Source organism: Aulonocara sp. 'chitande type north' Nkhata Bay, linkage group LG1 (genome assembly GCF_057382095.1).
Source record: "Aulonocara sp. 'chitande type north' Nkhata Bay isolate Kocher_YH1m ecotype deep benthic linkage group LG1, A_spYH_male_GT1.1, whole genome shotgun sequence".
NCBI lineage: Eukaryota > Metazoa > Chordata > Actinopteri > Cichliformes > Cichlidae > Aulonocara > Aulonocara sp. 'chitande type north' Nkhata Bay.
In genome coordinates, this window is record NC_141344.1 from 25527976 (window position 1) to 25538745 (window position 10770).

Sequence of the window (10770 nt, forward strand, 5' to 3'; positions counted from 1 at the left end):
GTGGGGCCTACCTGGCCAAACTATATGGGTCACACATGGGCAAATGCAAGTCAGACCCTGAAAACATGTCTATGTGGGCCCCATATGGGTTATGTTAAGTTAATATGGGCATATATTTTATGTGGGCTCAAGATTGTTTAGTATATATGGGACCCACTTAGGTTTCTCACATTAAAGCCATATGGGCAAAACCGAGTGGAAACATATAGTAGGTCCTGGCTGGGTCAAACATGGGAAACACTTCACTTGTTTCAAAATGGGAAACACACGTAGGACCCACTTGGGTTTTTCACCTGGGTTAGACATGGGCAAACACAGTCATTTAAAGAAAAGCATTTGCTGTGTGCCCCAGGTGGGGCAAAGTGAGGTAATCGGTATATATTTTTTGGTACTGATGACATAGGTGGGGCCCACCTGGTCAAACTATATGTGTCACACATGGGCAAATGCAAGTCAGACCCTGAAAACATGTCTATGTGGGCCCCAAATGGGTTGTGTTAAATTAATATGGGCATATATTTTACATGGGCTCAAGATTGTTTAGTATATATGGGACCCACTTGCGTTTCTAACATCAAATCCATATGGGTGGGCATCCAATGTAGGTCCTAGTTGGGTTAGTGATGGTAAATGTGTACATTGGTTCAAAATGGTAGCACATGCTTATGTGAGGATTCTTCTTCTGTGAAGAGCCTGAGAAAGTGTTATTTGAATAAAGGAGGATTTATTTCAAACAAGCCCATCACAGATTGCGCACAACCCAGGGAGTTCTGAAAGTCAAATTGTAAAAATAATCTCAAAAGAAAGTATGAACATAACTCTCTTTTATAACCTGCAGACGGCACCCACGTGGTACCATTCTCTAAGAAATCACCCTAACTTTAACATATTTGGCACAACCTCAGTCTATCACTTTTGCTACCCTTACGTACAGTCAGATGTTCTTGACCCTTCATTTTTGACCCTCTCAGTATTTAGCCTTGGCTAGCAAATGTACTCAAAGTCCACATTGAGACCTCAAGATGTTATGTGTTATCAGACACTACAACCCAGCTGTCAAGTGAGACTATAGGAACTTTGGTGTTTTTGAACATTCAATGTTACTCAAAACACTCTGCACACTATTCCAAATAACTGGTTTGAAACTGGTTACTTTTTAATTTTAGATTTCATTTTATGTACTTAATGTGAACTCTGCATGGTAGGCTGCATGGTGAGGCTCAGATAAGATAAAATAAGGACTTCATGATTCTTCTTAGGTAAATTCACTTGTCACAGCAGCAATAATAAGTGATTAAAACGGACACAAGAGTAGAAAAAAAGAAAAGCAAAAAATACGAATAAAAAACCTAAGATAAAAGTGAATTACACAGACAAAATCCAGATTTGGCATTTGCAAATTAAGGATTACTGGTTGTTCAAACAATTAAGACTATTTACTTGAGCAAACATGCAGTTGAGGATTTTTAGTAGATCAGACACACTCTACTGTATTAGAGAAAAGACAGTTAGTTACATGGAAGATGGAAGTTTTGGTTAATCAGATCCAGTAAAGCTCCTGAAGTATATTACCGATCTGTTAAAATGTTACTCTTCAAACTTGTGCCCTCAAATTATATAACCAGAAATAATTTATATTTTCTTTGAACTAGTGGAAAGGAGAGGGAATGGGGTCTTTCAAGCAGTCACACTTCAACTGTGAAACTCCCTTGTCCTTATGGTGTATTGACACTATTGAAACTTTTCAAAACCAGTCTAATGTTAGAAGAGCTTTTAGGTAAACTGTTATTCTTCTTCTTATCATTATTATATTTTTATTAATTATATTTTTATTATGATGTTGATTTGGGTGACACTTTTTGATAAATATTATATATTACTTTTTAAAACATATTAACCATCCCTATGCTTAAAAAACTTTTAAAAATAAAATTGTTCTTTTAAACTTGTGCATTGTTTGACTTTTAAAATTTTTGTATCAGGTGTAAAACGACTTTTTAAATAAAGTTGTTTTTAATGTGAGCAGCTCCTATTGGCTCGTTTAAAAAGAGGGAGGAGCAGATTGCACCGCCTAGCGTCTAGTCTTCGCGGTCTTTCGTCTGTTGCGCCTTTTCTCTCCCTGGTGTTTAAGAACGTGGAGGACAAAAGGATACCAAAGAATCGAAAACTATGACAAAGGTAAATACTTAAAGTTTGATACGTTTTCATCAATGGTTATTTTAGTAACTTTCTATAGTCGTCCTAAACGGTATAAGGGGGAGAAGCATAACATCTTTAGCTAGCAGGTAGAACTGGGTTAATTTGCTGCATTGTCTTTGGCAAACATAATTTAAAGTTAATTAAAAAACTCTTACTGCCTATATTCTACTCAATAAAGTTCATCTTATCTTATTCTGTTTTCATTGCACCATTCTCTCTATACAGTTTTTGAATTTACACACTATAACGTACACGGCAGTTTTTTTCTGTGCTTCTGCAACTGTTTCTTGGGTTTTCCTATAAGGTTTTTGTAATTAATTTAAAAAATTTATATTATTTTTTTGGCTTTAGTGGATTCCTGCTCAGCTAACTCGGCCATTATGCACTACCCAGTAAACAAAATGGCTGAACAGTATCTTAAATGTCTGAACATGAGCTAGTCATACCATGTTACGTAATATTCATGTGCAGTGTAGCAAGGTGATTGTTTAAATTACAGGAGTAGATGCCTGCAGCTGAAACGGTTTTCTGATCTGAATACGGTAATGTTACCAGATATGCATTGTACTATGGGAAAACGGTGGTGGATCAGTGTGTAAAAAGCCCCCAAAAGAAACACACAGCGTCTTTAGCTCAAACACTGTCTGATCACTCTCTTAGATACTGTGCTGTTCCATCTAGTTATTGGTTACTGAGAAATGTTAGGTCATTAATTAATTAAGAGAGTGCAGCTGTTCAGATCAGATGGTGAAGTAGGAAAATGCAGAACATGTTATTATAGCTGAATGCTGTGTAAAATACTAGTAATAAATCTAACTCCCATTTATGGCTTTTACTACTGTGGGGCTAAATAAAAAATTACAGACAATGAAATCTGCTACAATTACAAAGCTTAAGTTTAAAACAATTATTATATATTAAGCATTTTTTTGCTCTTTTTTTTTTAAATTCTTTTTGCTAATAATGGACTCAATTTTATTATCAACTTCAAAGACCTATTAAACTTTTAAACCATTAAATCCAGGAAATTAGATGCCCGTAAATGTACGAGACCCTCTTTATGTCTAGTATCCCCAAATATTTAATAATCCTTTCTAAAAGTACACAAATTTTGTTCTTTTCAATTAAATATTGCATGTTCAATGTATTCTTGAGCAGGTAAAAATTCCACTAAATTAGTTTTTGCATATTTTTAAGTATAATCAAATTTTTATAGTTTGCGAGTACTTTTAATTTGGAGATTTTGCCACTTGATTTGAAGTTTGGATAGTGCTTTATAGTAATTTGTAAATGTTTTGAACTCATCTGGCTTCTTAATAATTTAATAAAAAATTAACAAGCCATGTAATAATTTGAAAACCACTAGGGACCACTTATAAAAAAGTAATTCCTTTTTTACTTAAAGGAATTTAGGATTTATGTCTGTCAAGTCATTTGTTCTGGCATAAGTCACCATTTTGATATATCTTCCTGTGACTTTAAAGTCTGTCAGCTAGTTAGATACATTTTTGCACTGCTAGTGTTTTCTGCTTGAATTAGTCAGTTTATCATATAAACACATGCAGTGCCTTTCAAACTTTTAATTACACTGTTCATTTTGTGCATTAGTAAGAGAATCTTTTATATTGAATTATCCTGGGAAAAAACAAAAATGTTTGTATTTTCTCATGCACTTTCTTTCATTTCCTTATCACGTTTAGATTCTTCAAGATCACAAGCACCATCTTTGACATGTAAGTAACTTTCATATTATTTGTATTACTTATTATTATTATTATTATTATTATTATTTTTGAAAAGTGATGGTCTTTGGGGCATCCTTTTTTTTTTATTGGTATTAAGTATATATATTTATTTAGGCACAGGAGGCAATGATCTATTTTAAAATTTAACATTTATTTAATTTTCATCTTTTATGCTAACAATAATGCCAACAGTGTTCTCTTCACTTGACCCACAACTCTGACAGTTTTGGTCCTCTGCTCTCCTCACAATTGGCTGATTTCCATCTGAGCTGCTACTGTCAACTGCATTAAACTGATTTTACATTGCCTTGTTATTCTAATCTTTATCTGCGTTTTGGACTCCAAACATTCACACCTGCTGTTAGTAACCAGAGCTCACAAGAGTGTAAGGCGTGTAGTTCAATAAAGTGATCGATGTGTTCACTAGCTGATTTCAATAAACCGGTAACTTATCAAATCCATATTTTATAGGAAGTACATTACTGATAAAAGTGGTAATAAACACGGTAACCAATAAAAATTTAAATTTCCTGTTATAAAAAAAAATACTGCAGTGAGCTCGGTTTTCTAACACCAGGTGTGAACATCTACAGTCTTTAAGCGCTGGTAAAGATTTAAAAATAAAAGCATTCAATAACATAACATTAAACAGTAAATTAGTTTGATGGTGTTGACTGCAGCAGCTCAATGTTAATCAGCTGATGGTGATGGAAGCAGATGAGCGTTTTTCATCATGGTTGTTAGTGATGTGTTGGTCAAAACGAAACGGCTCTTTGAAGTGAACGACACAAGCGTGTTTTTTCTCTCTCTCTCACCCTCTCTCTCGCACTTTTTTTCCGCTTCACTCTGCACGCCAGCCTTGTGCTTTGCGCTGGGAAGAGGGGGGAGGGGCGGTTGTTACACACGCAGTAGCACAGTAACAGAGCAGGAGGGAGAGAGAGAGAAAGAGAGCCAGGGACAACAACGTCACATTAGAAAGGTATAGTAATCATCCACAACTATTTTCAATTGCGGATGATAAAGGATTCAGAAAGTTTATTCATGCAGGCCCATATGACAGAGAATGTGCATCTTCTGTTTGTTTTCATATTATAATTTATATTTAATTGTGTTGTGGTTTGCAGTGTTTTGTGTTGTTTCACTTTAAATTTGTTTAAAAGGAAAAAGCTGAAAATTTAAATAGTTAAAAGTTGAAATGTAAATAGTTGTTTTTTTTGTATTATATGATTTATTTATTACATTTTATGTGGAGAGAATAAATAAAAGTATATTTACGGTGGCTGCTAGAGACAAAGCACGTACAAACCCCAAAACACGTAAAAACTCCATAGCACGTACAAACTCCAAAGCACGTACAAAACACAACAGAAGTGCTCCAGGATGCTAGGCACAGTGTTGAGATTTTGTTACCTAGTGGCTACACAAGCCAGGAAGTACCAACGACCGGATTTGGTGTGTGGTAGTAACAGGTAAATGAACAGCTTTTGGAATTTTTTATGAATATATATGAGTGCTTGTGTATAAATACACAAAAAATACACATATGATTTCAATTGTGTAAATTAAGTGATCTAGATAGCTCTGTTTTGGAAGTTCAGTTGACGCTAGAAATGGGTTTTGGAGTTTGTACATGCTTTGTCTCTAGGGGCCACCATATATATTTATATATAAACATATATAAATAAAACCACATTTCTTTTTTTACATTAGTAATTCCTTTTGTTCATAATTTTATATTGTTGTTAATAATAAATTAATTAAAGCAACAAAACAACCTGAAGAGCCGGTTGGGAGCCGAAAGAGCCGGCTTTCTAAAAAGAGACGAAAATCCCATCACTAGTTGTGTAATATGCTGGTATTGATATGATCAAAAATGAACTGAGTTGTTTCGTATTCTATAGAAATTGTACATCTAATTAATAACAAGGCTTTCTGCTGATGTTATTAATTAAAAATTTATTGTTTTATTTTTAAGCAACAACTTTTTAGCATGCAATCAGTCCATGCTGTACAGGACAGATTTGTAAACTGTGCATACAAAAATAGACTATTTTACAAAATTGCTCTTTCAACAAATGTAAATCACAGCAGATTTTTTTTGTTGTAGGTGCACTGTCACAACTAGAAATGTGGGGGGAAGTCCTCAAAGTTGAAGGCAGAACAGGAAAATACATGGAAATAACAATTTTCCTTTAAATGGTAAATGGCCTGCATTTTTATAGCGCTTTTCTAGTCCCTAAGGACCCCAAAGCGCTTCACACTACATTCAGTCATTCACCCATTCACACACACAATCACACACTGGCGATGGCAAGCTACATTGTAGCCACAGCTGCCCTGGGGCGCACTGACAGAGCACATCAGTAAAGGTCGATCTGGATACTTGATAACTGTTGGTATAGGTATGACATGAATTTGAATCTCCATTATCACAGGTTTTAATTGGGAGGGAACATGCAGATATACAGGAGGACTATAAACAGCAATTCCTATTGCATACAACTGTTTTAGAAAATACCAACAACACTGTTAATTTATCACTTGCTGGTCTATAGACTTTACAGTGTGGATGGATGGAAAATCCATCTGGCTCCACTCTGGCTGAATTGGTGCTACAAACAACTCTGCGCTCGGCTTTCCTGGCTGTGTGTGGATTTATACTTACACATCCAAATTTTGACCCTATTTTTCTTCCTTTCAGCTGATTGGTCAATTTCATGTCAATCACCAATTAAACAATCCAATCAGAGAACATCTCCAGAAGTTGATTCTGTTCATCTGGACGTAGCATTTTCAGTGGGAGAAAATGCTGCAAGCGCTACGTCCAGATGAACAGAATCAACTTTTGGAGATTTACTTACCTGGATGATTGAGCATGCATCAAGACAATCAGAGAACAGATAGGTTTGGCTGTTGGAGGGCTGCATTACGGAGCTTCAGGTCCTGGAAGAATAAATTCCCTTTTACATACCAGACCAGCATTTTTCTTCATTAGCACGAAGGAAAACAGTCTGTGCGTGTCAGAGTTCTGTGGTTTTTGTGTCACAGGGCTTATAATATGTGTAAAAATCTGGCCAGGGACCATCACATCACACTGCTATCATATTTTTCTGTTGCTATCATGTTTTTTTTCTGAGATGTTGTTACTTTTATGACAGATGTAACGAGAAATCTTCCAGAAAGTTAAATTTTTTATTCTAATCAAATATTTGATTCTGATAACAGATAAAGATTTTTTTTTTTACTTTTGTTCTGCTATTTCATAGTTTATACAAATTTTGGCCAATTCCTATTTATTTTAACCCTTTAGCCCCCAAAAAGTCGCCAGCGACAGGTTTTTCCAAACCTGTCTCGTCAAACCTGAGCTCTGCCAGGGGCCCAACACGCCTGGACTTTTAGAAGAAAAGAGATGTCCGAAAATAAACCACAGGGTCAAATACTTAATTTTGTTCAGTGTTTTAGAGTTATTAATTTGAATTGACTAATTTAAATATTTTATTCATGTACATTTTGATTGCCTTTAGTAAAAATGGCAAAATTTCAATTTCTTTTTTCTTTCTGTTATTAATCCTTGATTACATTCATATAGTATACAGTAGAGGAAAAAACCTACCAGACCTACCAGTTATCCTGCGTAACATTATTGGGGATAAAGGGTTAAGGAAGCGCAATTAATTTTTTTAGTTTAGCTTGTGTTTACTACCATTTTTTTTTTATCACCACACAGTAAACATTAAGTAATATGTAAAGTGTCCATTTATCCTCCATTCCGGTCCATTATCTTAAGCTTAGGCTGCTGCCCCTCGACCCAATCCGGTACTAAGTAGAGAGGCCCAGACTTCGCTCTCTCCAGGCACTTGGCCCAGCTCTTCCGGGGGAATCCCAAGGCATTCCCAGGCCAGCCGAAAAACATAGTCCCTCCAGCATGTCCTGGGTGTTCTGGGTCTCTTCCTGGTGGGACGTGCCCAAAACACCTCACCAGGGAGGCATCCTAACCAGATGCCAGTATCTAATCTGTCCTTTTTGTATGTTCCCCTCAGGTTGCCATGGTAGCAGATACAGGGGAAACAAGTGTAGACGATGCCACAAGAAGGATGATGAAATTCCTCATATCACCTGAGCTGGCTGTGGAGTACAACATGCTTGGCCGACATGGGGAAAAAAAGTTCAGAGATTTGCGTCTTTTTAATGTTGTGTATGGTAAGTTAGTTTCACTTGAGACATTTGAACTTTAGAAAACTAAACTTTTTTAATAAAGTGTTTGAAAGTGTAACTGAGATTGGTTATCATGCAATTTGTATATATTTTTTGAGGCAATAAAGTGAAATAAACATTGTTCTTTGAAAATCATCACCAAATGAAGTAAGCTAAGATTAACTTTACTTTGGCTTGCCCGTTTTTCTTCTTCTTCATTTGCAGAGGCACTGAAGAATTATTTAACATCAAAAGTCAACTTGCAAGAAGCAGAGAAGGCTCTGTCCAAGTGGTTCAGTGGAGCTAAAGACAGAGGAGGACCGAGGGCTGCAAGGGTACAAAATAGACTTACGGCTCTGTAAAAAAACAAACCCTGCTGATTCAAGATAAGCTTTTGAGTTTTCCATCTGACTTTTTCCCCATGTTGCTACAGTTCCAAATATCTAAGGAATTTTGCTGTAGTTTGACATTTCTAGTTTTTAAACGTTTACGCACTTTGGAATACAGTTACGTAAAATCACAGTTGTTGGACAAAATAAATGTGAAAAATGTTGTTTTGTGTACCCTCGTGATTTTTGAAATGGTTTTATTTACAAACTAGATTTTGTTTGCGGTCAGCTTTAATATATTTGGTGTCTTTGTGTCACAGAACCCGTATTAGCCGTCTGAAAAATTGATTTTGTGACTGTTTTACTACATGGGGCCCACTCAGTGCCAGAACTTAGTCAATTCAAACTAGAAATAAGATGCAAATACAGAACCCACTGCTAATGCCATTCCAACTTTTTAGCTCATGTTTTCCTCATGTTGTACCCACTAAGAACTTGAAAAATGGGGCCTAGGTGGGTTTCAGTGTACTTTGCCCAGTTGGGGTCCATTTAGTTCCCAGATTTTACCAATATAACACCGAGATGGGCTTATAAAATGGGGCCATTATGGAACCCGCGGACAATCCCACTTAAAACCCACTTTTTAGCCTATGTGGTACTCACATGGTACCCACAAAACAACTTGAAAGGTGGGGCCTGGGTGGGTTTCTTTGTACTTTGCCCAGTTGGGGTCCATTTAGTTCCCAGATTATACCAATATAACACCGAGATGGGCTTATAAAATGGGGCCATTATGGAACCCGCGGACAATCCCACTTAAAACCCACTTTTTAGCCTATGTGGTACTCACATGGTACCCACAAAACAACTTGAAAGGTGGGGCCTGGGTGGGTTTCTTTGTACTTTGCCCAGTTGGGGTCCATTTAGTTCCCAGATTATACCAATATAACACCGAGATGGGCTTACAAAATGGGGCCATTATGGAACCCGCGGACAATCCCACTTAAAACCCACTTTTTAGCCTATGTGGTACTCACATGGTACCCACAAAACAACTTGAAAGGTGGGGCCCGGGTGGGTTTCTGTGTACTTTGCCTAGTTGGGGCCCATTTAGTTCCCAGATTTTACCAATATAACACCGAGATGGGCTTATAAAATGGGGCCATTACAGAGCCCGCGGACAATCCCACTTAAAACCCACTTTTTAGCCTATGTGGTGCCCACATGGTACCCACAAAAACTTGAAAGATGGGGCCTAGGTGGGTTTCTGTGTACTTTGCCCAGTTGGGGTCCATCTAGTTCCCAGATTTTACCAATATAATACCGAGATGGGCTTATTAAATGGGGCCATTATGGAACCCGCGGACAATCCCACTTAAAACCCACTTTTTAGCCTATGTGGTGCCCACATGGTACCCACAAAAAACTTGAAAGATGGGGCCCAGGTGGGTTTCTGTGTACTTTGCCCAGTTGGGGCACATTTAGTTCCCAGATTTTACCAATATAACACCGAGATGGGCTTATAAAATGGGGCCATTATGGAACCTGCGGACAATCCCACTTAAAACCCACTTTTTTAGCCTATGTGGTGCCTACATGGTACCCACAAAAACTTGAAAGATGGGGCCCAGGTGGGTTTCTGTGTACTTTTCCCAGTTGGGGCCCATTTAGTTCCCAGATTTTCCTAACATAACACCTATATGGGCATTTAATATGGGGCCATTACGGAACCCGCGGACAATCCTATATGGGGCCCATTTTTCAGCCCATTTCCAAACCATATGGGCCCCACATATAAATGTTGGCTGGGAAGTAAAACGGAACCTTCGTTATGTTTATTTTTTCCGTAAAAAAGCAAGTATATTAATATGTTGCAGCCATTAACTTGTTTTTGAATGCGCCGTTGTGTTAAACAGCACAGACCCAGGTAGTGAATTGTTGTTCGCTGTTGTTCGCGCTCTTTTTCAAACCGATGATATCGTCAGTTTTACAGTTTTAACCGATTAAAACACAGTTTTAATAAGAATTGCACATAAAGAAAGTGTCTTAGTGATATTTTAACGACCCATTGCCAACGCAAGAAAGTTGGCGTTTTTACAACAGCAGCCTCATTGTTCGGCCGGGTTTTTTTCTTCTTCTCATTAGGATCATTCAAAAGTGACTTAGCTAGCAGTGGCAACTTCTATCTTAAGCAGCAGCCTGTAAAAGAAGTAGTTTGTAAGTAGAAGTTCTGTGTAAGATTACAAGTATCTCACTGATGTATTATGTACTATTGCATAACAATGTGTCTTTGCAAAGATTTA

General features: G+C 37.1%; 1 long non-coding RNA gene across 1 annotated transcript; it reads left to right on the top strand.

Annotated features, from left to right (window-relative positions):
- The first annotated feature begins 2040 nt into the window (after positions 1 to 2040).
- Positions 2041 to 8690, top strand: LOC147339176 (uncharacterized). The gene is made up of 4 exons (XR_015128889.1): positions 2041 to 2178; positions 3900 to 3932; positions 7985 to 8144; positions 8364 to 8690. It is a non-coding gene; the product is annotated as an uncharacterized LOC147339176 (long non-coding RNA).
- The last annotated feature ends 2080 nt before the right edge of the window (positions 8691 to 10770 follow it).